This window comes from Dromiciops gliroides, chromosome 4 (assembly GCF_019393635.1).
Source record: "Dromiciops gliroides isolate mDroGli1 chromosome 4, mDroGli1.pri, whole genome shotgun sequence".
NCBI classification, from domain to species: Eukaryota; Metazoa; Chordata; class Mammalia; order Microbiotheria; family Microbiotheriidae; genus Dromiciops; species Dromiciops gliroides.
The window spans coordinates 61,703,643-61,720,758 of record NC_057864.1 but is presented as its reverse complement, the minus strand read 5'-3'; the positions used below and the strand labels follow the sequence as shown (position 1 = coordinate 61,720,758).

At 43.6% G+C, this 17,116-nt stretch overlaps 1 protein-coding gene across 2 annotated transcripts in view; it reads left to right on the top strand.

Moving 5' to 3' along the window:
• Window positions 1-11,800: 11,800 nt before the first annotated feature.
• SCYL3 (SCY1 like pseudokinase 3) overlaps window positions 11,801-17,116 on the top strand; it is a 37,765-nt gene continuing 32,449 nt past the window's right edge. For both annotated transcript variants that reach the window (XM_044002677.1, XM_044002676.1), the window contains exon 1: window positions 11,801-12,235. The gene's annotated coding sequence lies outside the window, so the exon portion shown is untranslated. The remainder of the gene's footprint in view (window positions 12,236-17,116) is intronic.

The following is a 17,116-nucleotide window of genomic DNA, read 5'->3' as shown; positions in this document are numbered from 1 at the left end:
TGCTTACTTAAAAAAAAAATCTTCTGGGCAGAAAAGGGGGAGTTGTTTAAAGAGATTGATATAGATCAAAAGGAATTAACATAATTATTTTAAAACACAGAATACAGACACCAGGTCAGATAACAGAAGGTAAATACAAATGTTCCATTGTACTGAAAGAATAGTATCTAGAGAGTTAAAACTCAAGACTGAGCTGAGGCTAGAGAGAAAAGCTAAAGACCAAAGAAATACATATTTTTACCTATAATTAGGAAAGAGAGAGAGGAACAAAAATGGGATAGACAACATTGATAAAGGCATAGTTAGCTCTTTCTGCTTCTATTTTCTCTGCTGTGGAAAATCGTCTTTGGAATAGAATAGAAAGAAAAGAATAAAACTGATTATTAAGTCACTGAAACCAAAAAGAAGTAAGGAGGTCATAAGAGAACAATTTGCTGTCTTCAATGAGTTCATTACTAGGCCCTCTATCCCTAGATACCAGGTACTATATCCCACAATACTGAATAAACCTGAAAATATGATTGCTAAACCATTAATTAGTGATTTTTTAAAAAGATTATACAGAATAGAAAATTTGATACAGTGTAAAGTCCTGCAGTAAAGACTCACCATTTCACAAAACTTCTGGAGAAATCTGTACAGCAATTTGACAAAAATTAGGTTTCACCCCAATTGGGGTATCTAGGTAAATGAAGTGAATAGAGCACTGGTCCTGAAATTGGGAGTTCAAGTCTGACCTCAGGTCACACTAGCTGTATGACCCTGGGCAAGTCACTTAACTCCAAATGCCTTGAACAATACTGAATACTGTGAAAGGCCTTGGCTTACAAGGACAAGGTCTCTCACTGCATACAGACCATCTACAGTCGTCCTAATGTATATCTTGCCACTGGACCCAGATGGCTCTGGAGAAGAGAGTGAGGTTGGTGATTTTATACAGCCCTCTCTCACTTAAATCCAATTTGCTCAAAGTCATTGTCATGGGGCGCAGAGCACCCCAGAAGTTCTCTGGGGCACACTGAGGAAGCTTCTCCTTGAGAAACTAAACCAGAGGACAGATAACGCCTAGAGGAACCAAATCGGACTGAGCTAGCTTGGGATTCCTACCCTTCATTCTGGTCTCCCTTACCCTGGGGAGATAAGTTTGGGTGTGGCTGCATCCTTTGTGTCCTGAAGAGGGATCCGTAGCCACCCCTCACCCAATTCCTCTAGTCACTACTAGTGGGGGATGGTCCTCCACTCCTCACCCAATTCCCCCAGCTACCACCAGTGGGGGATGGTCCACCTTCATTAAAGGAACTTTCCACAGGCAGATGGTCCACCCCCATCAGGCCTCTATAAAAGTACCTCCCAGTCTCCTGTTCGAGGAGATTTGGTACCTCTGAGCCATGTGCTTTATGCCAATCTCCCCATGAAAAGTCTAAGGATTTCTTTCATGGTTTCCCTCCCCCCACCCTTCCCTTCCCTTGCTCCTAAATAAACTATCACCTTATTCCAACTATGTTTTGTGTGCAAGAGGGTGTAATTCTTTAAAGAGGAATTCCCAAGAACCCCAACCCCAACCCGTACCCCATTTCCCACTATATCATCATGACATCACCTCCAGATGTCATGGTCCTCATCCAGAATGAAGGACAAACAAAACACAACAAGGTTTAGACCAGCATTTCAAGCAATATACTACAATAAGCTCCAAAAGAACATAAGACCTAAATATAAAAGGTAATCACATATTTTTTTAAGAGTATCTTTCACAACTGTGAATAGAGAAAGAGTTAACCAAGGGACACTGATGATCACAGTGGATGAAAAGTACAAGTTTGATTACATTAAATTTAACTTTTACACAAACAAAATGCATATAAAATTGAAAAGGAAATGGTTGAATGGGGAAAAAAATCTTTGCTGCAAGTTTCTGGTAAAGGTCCAGTATCCAAAATTTATAGGGCACTGTATGGGGCAAACTGCCTTAGTTTACCCAAATAACTTGAGGAGACCACCAAGTCAAGCAGAGACAGATTTATTACATTCCCATGGGAATGGGCAAACTCAATGCCTGAGCCACGCTAATACATGCCTCGACCTTTTATAGGGGAAGTCCCCATGCACACTAGGGCGAGCTCACAATCTAACATCCAATCCTGTCTCACCCAGGGTGCCTGTTTAGCTCGTGATCAATGTATGGAGACATGCATACGTGTTCCAGGAACAAGGGGGAAAAGGGGAGGGGGAACAAGGTCAAACCAAAGGAAGAGGAAACAGGGGAGTGACAGTCAGATGTTTCAGATCTCACAGTTCCCACTGCCTCTCCTCTCCCGACCCCTGTCTCTAAAGATATTCAACCTGAATAACAGGCAGAGTCACTCGGGTGCTTCAGCATTGTTCTGTAGTGTTAATTCTAGAAGGACGACAGGGTCAAAATTTATCTTCGGCTATGTTGGGAAGAAAAGAATAATCCATTGTTGGGACCCAAGGGCCAAGGGGATTCTGCTCTGAGAAAAAGAGACATGTCACTTAACATCTGGTCTCAACTTAATTGCTGCATCCTGTGCCGAGCCCTGTCCTTTCTTCTTGAGTCCCGAGTATTGAATTGGTGGGCAAACTCCCTGACCCACTCAACAGGGACTGGGTTTCTGACACATGATGGATTGCAGACAAAACTAATATGTAGCTGACAAGTGGGGAGACTGAGCAGAAGTAAAAATACTGTTAATTGGCAATAAAACTTAAAGGAGACAGTGAGAATTTGACAAGCAATAAACTTCTAAACGAACTATACTGGGGCAGGGCTGGGTACCTTCCAGACCCCATCCTCAGAGTTTAATCTGACTCAAATCCATAATCATCTCATACAGCACTGACTCAAATATATAAGAACAAAAGTCATTACCCAGTAGATACTCAAAGGTCCTAAAAGGTAGTTCTCTCTTTTTTTTTTTTTTGGTGGGGCAATGGGGGGTTAAGTGACTTGCCCAGGGTCACACAGCTAGTAAGTGTCAAGTGTCTGAGGCCGGATTTGAACTCAGGTCTTCCTGAACCCAGGGCCAGTGCTTTATCCACTGTGCCACCTAGCTGCCCCAAAGGTAGTTCTCAAAAGAAAAATAGCAAGCTATTGATAACCATATGAAACAATGCAACAGAGTACTAGTAAAAAAGAGAAAGGCAAAGGAAAACAACACTGAGGTTCTAACTCATTCCTATTAAATTAGCAAAGATGACTAAGAAGGAGATGACAACAGGTGATAGAGCTATGAATTGATCCAACCATTCTGGAAAGTAATTTTGAACTTAACACCAAAAGTCACATCCTTTACCACCTAACAAGAACACTGCCAGGCACTGAGTGCCTGTGTAAATGAGTACAGTAACTACCTTGATTTACCTGAGCTCCTTAATTGTCCAGGTAACTGGGAAGAGGTATATGAGAACTGGCTGTATTGACTAAGGAGCATAATTGCTTGAAAATTCTTTGCAATGACAGAAAGTAAACCTGGCTAGACATGAAGAAAACTAGTAACTCTGAAGTCACTTAAGCTCATATCAGCTTTAAAGCAGATCCTGAGCCATTTGATGGTGGCTTATGGATCTTCAAAAGACATTCCTATCTTCAAAGACTTACCCGACTGCAGGTTATGAGACTATGAATATATCCTGTTTATGATCTTTTTTGGAGACAACCTTATCTTCATCGACTCGCCTAACTTTGGTTATGGGGCTCTCGGAATTATCCTATTTTTTGAGAGATCTCCTATTCAAGCCTTGAACTGTGAACTGCTTATCACCAAGGATGCCTTCTGATTTGTGTATCAAAGGTCACATCCTGGATACCCCGCCCCTGAATTCCTCACTCCCCCTCCCTTAGGGAATGGAACACTGACTCTATTCCTTTCTAAGCCCACCTTTCCCTCCAAAATTCCATACCTGCCCTTGTTGAAAATATATATAAACACACACAATCTATTACGTGCTCTCCTGTTTGGCAATGTTATTTTTTTTCTTTTCTTCCCTGCTTAATAAAACCTTTCCCTATTTTCACAGGCATTGTCTTTCTGTTTTCCTTCCCTTTGGGGAAAAAGGGGATTCAAATCTCAAGAACTGGCCTTTGTTCTCCAGTCTGCCCCTTTGTTGTTTGTTCTTCATTCTGGAAGAGGACTATGACATCTGGAGGTGATGTCATGACTTCGAGCAAATTGGATTTAAGTGAGAGAGGGCTGTGCAAAATCACCACCAACCTCACTCTTTTCTCCAGAGCCATCTGGGTTCAGTGGCAAGATATATAATATATCAGGACAACTAGAGATGGCCCCAGATGTTCAACGCAATTGGGGTTAAGTGACTTGTCCAGGGTGACACAGCTAGTAAGTGTCTGAGGTCAGACTTGAACTCAGGTCCTGCCAACTTCAGGGCCAGTGCTCTATTCACCTGCCTGCCCAAATCTTCCCCTTGGGGGAGAGTTCTAAATTCCCTCAAGAGAGCGTTTGCCTTGGTTTACTGCAAATACATCAAAAAGATTTTTATTATAGCAAATAATAGAAAACTAAGGAGGAGACCATCAACTGAGAAATGGTTGAATAAATTATAAATGGAATACAAATAGAATATTTATATAAATGGAATATTATATAAATATAATATTATTGTACTATGAGAAATAATGAAGGGGGTAGATTCAGAGAAACCTGGCACGATTTATGTGAACTGATGAAGACTGAAGTGACCAGAACCCAAAGAACAATTTGTACAATGACTGCAACATTATAAAGAAAAACAACTTTGAAAGTCTTAGGAATTCTGACTAAAGTAGTGACTAACCCTAATTCCAAAGATTCCATGATGAAACATGCCTCCCATCTCGACAGTGCAGTGGTAGAGTAAAGAATCTGTAGGAGATGTACTTTTTTTGGACATGGCTAATGTGTGGATTTTTTTTATTTGACTATATTAACTTTTTACAATGAAGAGAGGCTTTGGGGGGGAAAAGGGAAATTTGGGGTGGTAATTAGAGCTAGTAATAACAACAACAAAAGGATGAGAAAAAAATAAGCATTTAAAGAAAATTCACAGAAGAAATTAGAAAGAAGGTTCAGAGGGAAACATAAATAACATGGCTTTGGAATTAACATGCTGAGTGAGTATGTATTTTTTTTTAAAGCTATACATAAGATTTTTGTTCTCATAATTCTCTTTTTTCTGTTCTACATATATGAAGATGTTTGTGTTTCTTTGTCAAGTTCAGAATATCAGTTTTATTAAAAACCTACTACGTGCAAGGCTCTGGAATGCAAAGAAAAAATGAACAATCTCTGCTCTCTCTTATTGGGAGAAAAATGGCATGTAAATAAATATATACAAAATAAATATAATGTAAATTTGGTGGGGAAAACAGCATGCATAACAGGAGGGCCCAGAAAAGGTTTCATGCAGAAAAGTGGTACTTGAGCAGAGAGTTTGGAAGGAAAAGAGATTCTAAAAGGTAAAAATGAGAGTCTATTCCTGGCATGGGCAAGGTACAGAATTAGGATATGGAGTGTCATATGCGAGAGACAAGAAGAAAATCATGGAATACAGGAAAGGGAGTCGTGTATAACAAGATTGGAAAGGTATGTTGGGCCCAGGTTGTGAAAGGCTTGAAAAACTAAGTAGAGGAGATTATATTTGATCCTAGAAGCAATGGGGACTCTTTGGAGTTTATTAAATGAAGGAGTAACATGGTCATACCTGCACTCTGGGAAAATCACTTTGTCAACCATGTGGAGGAATAATTGATGAGGGAGAAGGGATGAGACAAGGAGAAGAATTGGGAGGTACTTTCATTTACAAAGGTAGAAAGGGGCAGATCTGGGTTTCACACAAGTCATCTGCAGCCAAAACCAAAACAATTAATGCTGCATTATGAGGCAGGCGGTGTCCTTAACCTGCAATTTCTTCTCCAGGTCTTATCTCTGTTTGTCTCAGACCTCCCCTCTCTAGACCTTATCTTGGACGTCTCTCCTTTGCTCTGGCCAGAGCGGGCTTTTCTTCCCCTCACATTCTCTCCATAGCAGACACTCTAGAAACCTTCCCTTTTCTCCAGCGCTGTCTATTCTGTCTCTCAAGCCAAATGACCCACGGCAGGAGAAAGAGGAGCCAATCCACTCTTTGACCCCCACTATGGTTCTCATTCAGGAGACTGTCCTATGATCTACATTCCACCTCTGTCACTGATTAGCCTCCAGCTCACTCTCCGCCCTTTCTCATGGAATTCCATGTTTGTTTCAGTCTTCTTGTCTACCACAACTCCAGAACTCATCTTCAGTGCCTTCACTATCTATCCCAAGGCACTGGATAGATGCGTCTATGGCTGATGGCCCACCTTTCAGGGAATTAGAGAAAGGCTTTGGTGGAGTTGGTGGAGAGGGGCAGGCAAAAACCAGGACATCTCTTCAAGAAGAGTTCGGGGCGGGGCAGCTAGATGGCACAGTGGATAGAGCACCAGCCCTGGATTCAAGAGGATCTGAGTTCAAATCCGACCTCAGACACTTAACACTTACTAGCTGTGTGACTGGGCAAGTCACTTAACCCCAATTGCCTCACAAAAACCCCAAAAAACCAAGAAGAGTTTGGGGCTAGAATTTACCCCTGCTTGTAACCCCCCCCCCCAAATCTATAGACTAAAGAAAGGTATGTCAGGTTCAGAAAGAACGTGGCTTCCCAGACCCACCCTACCAAATCCTAGTTATACAGAAGACCATCCCAAAGAGCCAATAACAAATAAATTTATCCAAGCAAAACAACACACAAACATTGGGGTTCTACAGATTATCGTATAACAGGAAATACACAAGAGTAAAGGAACTCTTCAGCTGAATTTTTTTAAAATCTCAATTCAAATCAGGGGAGAGAACAATCTCATACATGAAAGATCTTCTCTCAGCAGCCTCTAGAATTCCAGGCCCAGGTGTTGAGAAGAGCTGGTTTCCCCACATCTGCCTCCCAGAAACCTGTAGTCTGGAATTCAAAGTCTTTCTCAGTTGCTTTCCCAGAACTCTGAAGAATCTCAATAACCGACTGACTTAAGTCCCTTAAAGCAGGTATAAAACATCAGGCTTAGCACTCATCGATTGGCAACAGGAAACAGGGCAGCAAACATACTTTTTTAAAAAATCTTTTTATTTAAAATTTTATTTTCCCAAATTACATGTAAATACAAATTTTGACATCAATTTTTTAAAAAAACTTTGTGTTCCAAATCCTCTTCTTTCCCCCCTCCCCCCATCCAAGAACTCAAGCAATTCAATACAAGCTATACATGAGCAGTCATGCAAAACATTTCCACATTAGCCAGGTTGCAAAAGAAAACAGACGAAAACAAAACTTCAGATAAAGGAACTAACAAAAAAAAAATTATGCTTCAATCTGTATTCAGACACCATCAATTCTCTCTCTCTGGGTAGATGTGATGTAGGATGGACTTAGAGTCAAATTGATCCTGAGTCATCCCAAAAGAATTACAAGACTCAAGTGACTCAGTTTCCCAAGTTTTATTGCAAATACTGTTGAGTGACCACAGGGAGAGCATCATGGAGGTGTCTCTCGAATAGGGAGAGAAAAGACAGTTATATTTATAGTATGGATAAATTGATGATCAGTCATTATAATAATCTCCACCTTAGGGAGGTACAGGGGAGGGCTTATCCTAGTTTGGATTTCCTGGGGACTTGAACCAACTCCCTAGGTAGGGTACCTTTTTCTGTGGAGGTGTGTTTTGGGGGTTGACATGTCATAAAGTGAATCTGGGGACAAATTTGGCCTTTTCTGCACATGTCACCTTTTCATTCCCATGCCTAGTTTCAAAATATTTTCATTTATCAATTAGAATTTCTATACCCTGTCTGTGTATCATTGTTATAGTTAAGGTCTCTATAACCTGCTTCTTTATGTGCTTGTTATGAGTGCTGATTAATGTGGGTAAGGAGAACCCAGGCCCTGACTTGTATTAATGAAGACTCAAGTCTTAAGTTATTCATTAACTGGGGCTTGAATCCCTCTTAGAGCTCAGACCTAAATTAGAGCTTGGGTCTTAGGTTTTTCTGTTAACCCCTTTTTTGCCTCCTACATCAGATGGACTGCATTTTTCAAAAAACCTTGTTTTGGACCATTACATTGCTGAAAATAACCAAGACATTCACAGCAGACATCTTGCAATATTGCTGTTATTTTGTATACAGTACATTTTATGTTGCATCAGTTCGTGCAGGTCTTTATGGATTTTTCTGACAGCATCCTGCTCATCATTTTTTTTTATAGTAAACTACATTTATATAGCACTTTATAGATTTCCTTAAAAGAAATCCACGAGGTTGATTCTTGCAATAATAATAATAGATAATATTTATATAGTATCTTATACCTGACAAATAATTTTCTTCTCAGTAGCCCAGCGAAGTACCATGTTTTATCATCATCATCGATCAATACTCATCATCAATCTTTACCATCATCGTCATCGTCTTACATTACTCTTGCCTCTGCTTCAAAATTTTTTTCACAATTTTATGAACTATTTCCCTCCATCCTATTTCCTCCCCTATATTTACTCTATTTTCTATTTTCACCCTATCCCTCCTCAAAAGTGTTTTGCTTCTGACTGTCCCCTCCCCCAATCTGCCCTCCCTTCTTTCACCCCTCCCTCCTTATCCCCTTCCCAACTGAGTGTGTATGTTGTTCCTTCCTTGAGCCAACTCTGATGAAATTAAGGTCTTTGAGCCAACCAATAGGTTGGTGCTCTGTCACACCTTATTCCTGAGGTGGGAGGCAGAGCTTTAAACTTTCCCTTGGGAAAGTTTAAAGATTCCTTGGGGGTTGGAATCTTTAGGTTTTTGGGGGTTCTACTACATTCCCACAACAGAAGTATACCTCTCTTTCCCAAAGTGTTGTATATTCTCCTCAAGACACATGCTATCATTCCGTGATTCAGACCCCCCCCCCAAAAAAAAAGGGTTCTTTGGAGCTTACTAAACAATCAAAACATATTCTTATTGCATTTGAAATGTCCATGTAGCTCACTGACTTTATCTATCCAAGTAGGGTGCCAGAAAGAAGTCATGAGGACTATTCTTTCTTGAAGGAGCCTGGGTTACCTCTATATCTTTTCTACTGCTGCATTAAAAAATCTATATCTGGGAGAAAAAAAGGCAATCCCTATCTGGAAAATCCTTCCTCCCAAATCTCAAACTCAGGAACTCCTAAATTTGGGATATTGATTCACAAGGGAACTCTCAGAGCTGGTGCTTCCAATGAAATCTCCTATCTTTGCTAGAAGCCTAGATGCCAGAATAAGGATGCTTAGGATATTAAAAATCCTCTTCTAAGCAGGGGGTTGAGGAACAGTGTCCTTGAAGGTCTTGTGCTACATGCCCAAGGCATTCATGTCCCACCTGGATGTTCACCTGCTATGTTACCTTTGCTCTTCCAGGGGCAGGGGGGCTTGAACGTGGGGTTGGGAAGAAAAGAGAGATTCCAGTCCTTACCCCCTACCAGAAAATACTTTGAAAGAATACACAAGAGAAAAGGTGAGTCCTCAAACTGAGACATATTTTCAGGCATGGCCTATCAGGGAATTTGTTTTGCTGGACTATATATATTTAGGATATTTTATTTTTTGTTTGTTCATTGCTGTTCAAGTGGGGAGAGTGGGGCACAGTCAGAGGGAGAGATTATAAATATAAAAATAATGTTCTTGAAAGGTCTCCAGAGTCATAATCACCTACCCCTTCCCCTTAAAGAACTTCAATTCTGTTTCCCCAATCTTTTAAATGTGTTTTACCTTCCAATTTCTTCACATACCTTTTCTTGGCTAAAGACTCAATATGACATCTGTGAGCTCTTTCCTTTCCCCAACATTGCCCCTTATTGCTTAGATGCTGGATGATTGTTCTGCTCCCCTCCTATACCCCTTTCCACCCCCACCCTTCCATCCCAATACTCCCCCACCCCCACCCAGGGCCACTTTTGGAAATAACCTAGTTGTCTTCTCTAATCATCAGTTCCACTACCTATTTCTCAGCAATCACTGGCTAAGGATACTGACATTCACACCAGCTGGATGCACAGGACAAAACCTTGTGCTACAAACCTTGTGGTGGGATTGATGAAGGAGGCTAAAAGGGTTAACAGTTAATTTATCAGGGGCAGCTAGGTGGCAGAGTGGATAAGGCACTGGCCCTGGATTCAGGAGGGCCTGAGATCACATCCCCGCCTCAGACACTTGACGCTTACTAGCCATGGGACCCTGGGCATAGTCACTTAACCCTCATTGCCCGCCATGTAACTTTAGCATCTGGAAGTTAACCAGCATTCTGGAAGCTTCAACGTCTGGAACTTACATCTATAGAACCACCTATTAGTTCTGTCAATCAGTATTACCAGCCAATTAGCTTGGAGCTGTGTGTGTGAGCGGCCCTGTTTCCTGTTTCACAGGAGGCTTTGAGAAGAAGCCCCCCCCTCCCCTCCCCCCTCCCCTCCCCCCCCCTCCCCTGGGTTTTGACAGGCCCAGGGGAGGGAGGGGTGCATTCCAAGGTGGCGGCAGACATACTTATGGAGGAGGAGATGACCAGCCACAAGGCAGGTTTTCAAAATTTAGGAGTAAATCGTAAATATCCAGGGTTTGGGACCATGAATAAATCACTTGTACTGGTCATGAGAAAATCTAGCCCCAGTGCTTCTAATGTTCTACCTAGAAGAATCATCCAAAACACTGATTCCGAGCCATCTCTGACAGGAGGGGAGTGTATTGATCTTTCTCCACAGGGCTGGGTTTTCCACTGCCTTTGGTGGCAGACGTTCACTAAGCTGGAGAAAAGAGAATGGCCCAAGAACCAAAGTCTGAGATGGACGGAAGCCGCCAAGCCGAGTTCATCGGGCTCTTCTCTTGGAAGCAGCTGGGAGTAAGAGGACTTTCTCAGGGGGTCCCCGAATACCCAGGCCATGGGACTCCCTGCTGAGGCAGGTGCCCCTCGCAGTGCAGGCTGGGCAGGGTCCAAGATGTCATCACAGACGGGAAGGGGCTACAGGTGAACAGGTCCTTCTCTCTAGTGCCAAGTGATCCCCTGTCCAAGGAACTGTTTGGGAGCAATTTTTATTTCAAAAAAAGGGGGGGGGGGAGATTGGAGTTAAGTTCCCCGGGTCACCTGTGTGACCCTAGGCTAAGCTTCTCTGGGACTCAGTTTCCCCATCTGGGAAGCCTGGGGGATTCTGACCCACTAAAGAAAACCCTCGGGGGGTGGGGGGCGGGGGGAACACCAGAACCCGTCCGGGAAAGGACGATCCGATGTTGGGCCCGGGAGGGCCCGGAGCGAGGGCCGGGAGGCGGCCTCTGGGCGGCCCCGCGGAGCTTCCAAGGTCCCTTCCAGGCTGAGGCCGCGGCTCCAGGACATCTGCCCCAGGTCTCAGAGCGCGAGTGTTTTCGAGGTGCTCGGAATGATTTATTGTGTTTAATTTAAAACCCGCATCTTGAAAAGGCCCAAGAACCTAACAAACAGCCAAGGGACTGGGGAGGGGAGATAGGGTGAGGCGACCCGGCCCCGCCCTCAGGACCAGTCTCACCTGCCGAATGCCCCGCCCTGCCAGGCCAAGCGGAACTCGCGCAGCCGGGAATCGCCTACAAACGCCTGCCCGAATCCGTCATGGCGGGCAAAGCGTCAGTCCATGGCCACAGGCCTTCGGTCCCGGCAGCAGAACCAATCGGAGGTCTAGAGATCACAAGGGCCCCGCCCCCTTCCTGTACAAACTGAGGCGAGGCGGCCGGGCAGCCATTTTTTATTCGGGCGGAAGTGGCCGATGGAACCCGAGCGCAGTGGAAAGACCCATTAGTGGTAGAAAGAAAAGCCTCCGGAGATACCTTCGGGCGGAGGCCTGACTAAGGGTCGCCTCTCCGCTGGCCACGGGGAGGGACAGCGTGGGACGACGCTCGTTCTGGGACGAGGCGCCATCGTCTGAAGGCTGCCGGGCGAGCGCCGCTCTAGCGCGGTTCCGGGTGCAGCCGCCTCGCTGGTGGAGTCGGAGGGACCCAGGCCGGCGTTCTGTCCCGTTTCCGGGGGCGTCTCTATGGTGTCGGCCGGACCGAACCTTGGTCAGTGGGCACAGGGGCCGCAGCCTGGCGGGGCCGGGAGGTCAGGGGTCATAGGTGTCGTTGGTGGCGAAGCGGAGACCGACCGGAGCCGACACCTTCCGCCTCTTGGCGCTGCCACCCCCGCAGGTGAGGGGGCCTGCCCTCCGCCACATCTCCGAGTCGGGGTCGTGGAGCTGTGACCCTAGCGGAGAGTGGGGAGACTGCCCGGGGCCGAGTCGCGGGGCGGGTGCGGGGGTCCTGGGGAGGGGCGGGGGCCCCGGAGGGTTTGGGGTCTGGGGTCGGGGCCCCGTGGGTCAGGTCTCACGGTCCGGGCGGGGCCTTGCACCTGGGCGTCCGAGCGAGGGGAGGAGGGCGGGACCCCGCCGCGGTCGCCCCCGGCCTGAGCCCCGAGGGACTGCAAGGAGGGGCTCGTAGCCCGGCCGGGCGCCCCCCTCCTCGCGCCGCCAGGAGTTTGAAAGTCTCTGCTCGGGCATTGCTGTGGTGGGACCTCCACGCACCCCCCCGCCTCAGAGAGAGCCCCGTCTCCCCTCGGACTCGATTTTCCCAACTAGACGGCGCCTGCACGGCCGAAGTCAATCATTTGGGACCGAGCTTAGTAAAGGGCAAAGAGGAAGGAAGACGAAACATGCCCGTGTGGGCTGAGTGTGAGCCACAGAAAGTTGGGGACAAATTATGCGGGGTGCACTACGGTGGGAAAGTTAGGGCGGCTGGGTGTCTGAGTGGTTAGAGCAGCGAGCCTGCTGTCAGGAAGACCCCAGACACCTCTTAGCTGTGCGACCCTGGCCCAATCGCTTATTAGCCCTGTTTGCCATAATCCCCGGGAGAAGGAAATGGCAAACCACCCCAGGACCTTTGCCAGGAAAACCTCATGGACGATATTGACATTCTATGGTCCACGGGGTCACGAAGAGTCGGACACGACTGTCTCACAGCAACTCGTTAATCAGCATACTAACATTGACTCAGAACTATTACTGCTACCCAGGGAGGCAGTAGCATAGAGCAATAGATTAAGCAAATAAAATGAGTAATAGGATAGTGACATACATTAGAATTCTTCTCATTTCGAATTTGTCTAGTATTTTATCTGATCCTGCAGTGTCTCAGAGTCCCATTAATTGTATAACCTTTGATTTAAGATTTTTCCTTAAGGAGTAACCGAGTGTGTATGTATGCTAAAGGACTGAACCGGTCCCTGCTTTGTCTGCAAATAATGTGATTGGCTTCTTGGTGCTACAAAGATAACTGACCCTGATGGAATTTGAATTTGGAGTCAGGTATACTAGGACTACACCACAAAAAACAATTTGAACCTTAGTTTCTGGAAGATTATTTTGAATTTTTGCTTCAAAATAAAACATTTCAGAACTTAATGACTTTCATTTATATAGATAGCCCTTTAAGATTTGTGTGGCACTTCACAGATATCATAGTTTGTCAATTCTGGGAAGAAGATGTTATTATCCCATTTTACAGATAAGGAAACTGAGGCAAGTAGAGGTGTCCAGACAGAGTTTGAATTCTGGTCCTCTGACTCTATGTCCAGTACTTTTTAGAATGCTAGAACTGTTGTCTTATTTGTTCTGAAGCTAAATTTTCACTCATTTTTCTCAAAAGTATTACTAATTATGCTTATCAGCTTTATGGCAGTTTATTAGTGAGGCCAAGAATGTGAATTTAAAAAATGTACTTTTGAGGAAACTAGTGTGCCTACCTTACTTCGAAGCTAATAAACATAGTTTTGTTTTTCTTTCTGTAACAGTGAGAGAACTCTGATATGGAACTTCCATAGAAGTCCAAGGAGAATGTGATTATAGCTACAATCAGTAATCTCCTCCCCCCTTACCCTCTGATATGCTTAACCAAAATGGTGCACTTTTTATAAAGTACTGGTTTTCATTAACTTTATCCAGACATCTCTCTAGACAGGTCTTTGTAGTATGCAAAGCATGATGATCATTGTTTTTAGCTATTTGTAGATAGCATCCTTTTCCTCTCCTCTCCCCCCAATTATGGTAACAGTTTTATTTGACAACAGTATTCACAACTAGATAACAAAAAGCCCCCCATACCTATATAGCATTACTTGAACTAGGATGTTTTCATCAGGCTGCTGACATTAATGCTGGTTGACTTGGCAAAATGTGAGTATGTCCCTTTTTATCAGGCACATCGTAAGCTCTTTAGTAAATATCTGTTGATTGATTAGTATCTGCTCATATTACCTAGCAAATACTGATTGGAGCACAGTAAATGCCGTGATGGATATATGAATACATTATTTGGAAATTCCCTCTATTGATGCAGATGAAAAAGTCTGCCCCTTCTTTGGGACTCTTGTCCATGTCTTCTATAAATTGTACACATAGGGTCTACCCCACTTGCTGGGGGCAGGGGTCCTCACTTTCCCTTGACTTATTGATGATACTGGTGCAACACAGAGGTTGTCTTATCATGTGATCAGCCCATCTTTTTAGAGCACAATTTCTTTCAAGCTTCCTGGTAATTCCTTGTTTGTAATATTTTGCAACTTACTTAGACCCTGTATGCACATCTCCTTTGCCACTTTAGTAGTATTCATGTTCATTTCCTTGTCTCCCAATCATACAAAAATACTAGAATATTGGTGTTAAAAAGATGAGCTTTAGGTAGAGAGAGGAGCTTGGTGGGGAGGGGGAGTCCTAAAAAGTCAAGTTAGCAAGTAGTTCTTCAGCACCTGCTAAGTGCCAGGGACTGTGTTAAGCCCTTGGGTATACAAAGAAAGGCAAAAACAGTCATGTTCTTGAGGAGCTCACAGTATAATGAGAGGGAAACAGCTTGCTAATGGCTACCTACAAACAAATTCTCTACAGGAAACATTTTTACAAGGTAATCTCAGAATGGAGGCACTAACACTAAGGGGGATATATGCCTGTGTGTGCATGTCTCTAAAGGCAAAATAATCTCCTGAGAAATGTGGACTTCATGTACACACACACACACACACACACACACACACACACACACACACACACACACTGTTAATATGAATATATGGATCATCTGGCTTTGATGGAGGTACCTTATCATCCAAGGGGAGTTTTATGAAACCCTGGATTAATAGGAGCAAAATGTCCTTCAACTGAACTCCAAACCTGAACCCAGATAGCTAACAGATAAAAGACCCTACCTAGTGACTTTTTTCCTTCTGGATAGTAAGTCCTTATCTTATGGTAACATCTGGGTGTCCTCATCCTTGCCAAATCCTTTTTTGGAATCCTATAGTCTTAACATGATGCTTCTGTATGTCCTCCTTCTGTATTTTCTAAATTTGTGGTCACCTTAAATTAGAAGCTTTAGCACCAGTCTTTGGGCATTAAGCATTTATTAAAGCATACCAGGTATTCACATGGAGTTCAGAAAGTTAAGAAAAGGCCTATCTAGCCTAGAGTTCCAGCCTGGTCTGGTTCTTCCTCAACTCCTCTGCCAAGAGCCTGCTTCAATCACAAAATTGTTAAACTGCTTTTTGCTTCTGGGTTGATTTGTGTATCATACTATTGAAACTGACAATGCCCTGTAATCAATGGACTAAAACCTTATATACCCTCAGAAATGGGGAGTCCTCGGAGCTTCTCTCTTAGGAGGGAAGTTTCCACATGATCATAGGTCATGTTTTCTTTTTTCTTGGGACAATAAAATATTAAATTGATATGTTTTTTCTGTCTTGTCTCTGATCTGTTTTTGTAGGACAGGTATGTTTTTTTCTGTCTCTGATTTGTGGGAGAAATTAAACATTTTTTCTCTGATCTGGTTTGTTGTAGGAGATAGGCAGATCTGTTTATTAATTTGTAGGAGAAATTAAACATTTCTCTGATCTGTTTGTAGGAGGCAGGCAGATACAAAAGCTGTATTTTAATATTCGACAATACATATGTATGTGTGTATATAAGAGGAATTCCAAAAAATCTTGTACAAAAGACACACTCCTTTTTAAAGACATCATTTTGTTTTTCCTGTGCCTAATTAGAAACTTTGTCAAACTGATTGCTAAAAATCATATGCAAAGAGTAACACATTAGATCAATGATTATAGTTATTTGAATAGCTGAATATTTACTTACTGCCTTATGGTTTACAAAGTGCTTTACATACAGACTCCCAGTTTTATCCTCATAGCAATCCATAAGATAGTGGAAATATTATTACCCTAGATTGCTTAACAGAAGGACTGTGTGGGTTTGGGCAGGGCCTCTGGATACCTTCTCTAAGGGCCTATAATTGTACCAGATGGACAGCATTGGAAAAGGAAGCTTCCAAATTGATGAGATCACACATCCATTTGAGGATCCGGAGAATGAGACACACACAGGTTAATTCATTTAACCAAGTTGCAGAGTTGGGAGTTGAAGACTACACACCACCTTATCTCTAATCAAAGTTCATGCTATCATAGGATTAGAAGTGAAAGGGACCTGGGCCAACCCCTTTATTTCACTTATGAAAAAATATAAGGCCCATGTATGACATTTCATCCCTATGCTTTTGAATAGGCTGTCTATGGAGAGAATATCTTCAGTCAGTCTACTATGTACTCTTCTAGGTATTGGGAAGAGTCTGTCACAAAGAACTTACTTTCTTTTTTTTTTGCAGGGCAATGAGGGTTAAGTGACTTGCCCAGGGTCACACAGCTAGTTAAGTGTTAAGTGTCTGAGGGTGGATTTGAACTCAAGGTCCTCCTGATTCCAAGGCCTGTGCTTTATCCACTGCACCACCTAGCTGCCCCCCCCCCCCCAGCTTACTTTCTAAGGGGAACAGTACAAGTGTAAAGAGAATAGAAAGTAATTTAACAGGTTGTTTGAGATTTTGGGGACTAGCAGTTGAGGGAATAGGTAAGGTGGTGCTTGAGTTTGAAGGAAGAGAGGGATTATTCCTGGCTTAAGTGAGGAGGGCAGTGCATTCCAAGAATAAGGGAACATGAGTGCCAAGCTCTGGGGAATGAGGAGGAAGAGGGGGAGGAGGCCGGTTTGG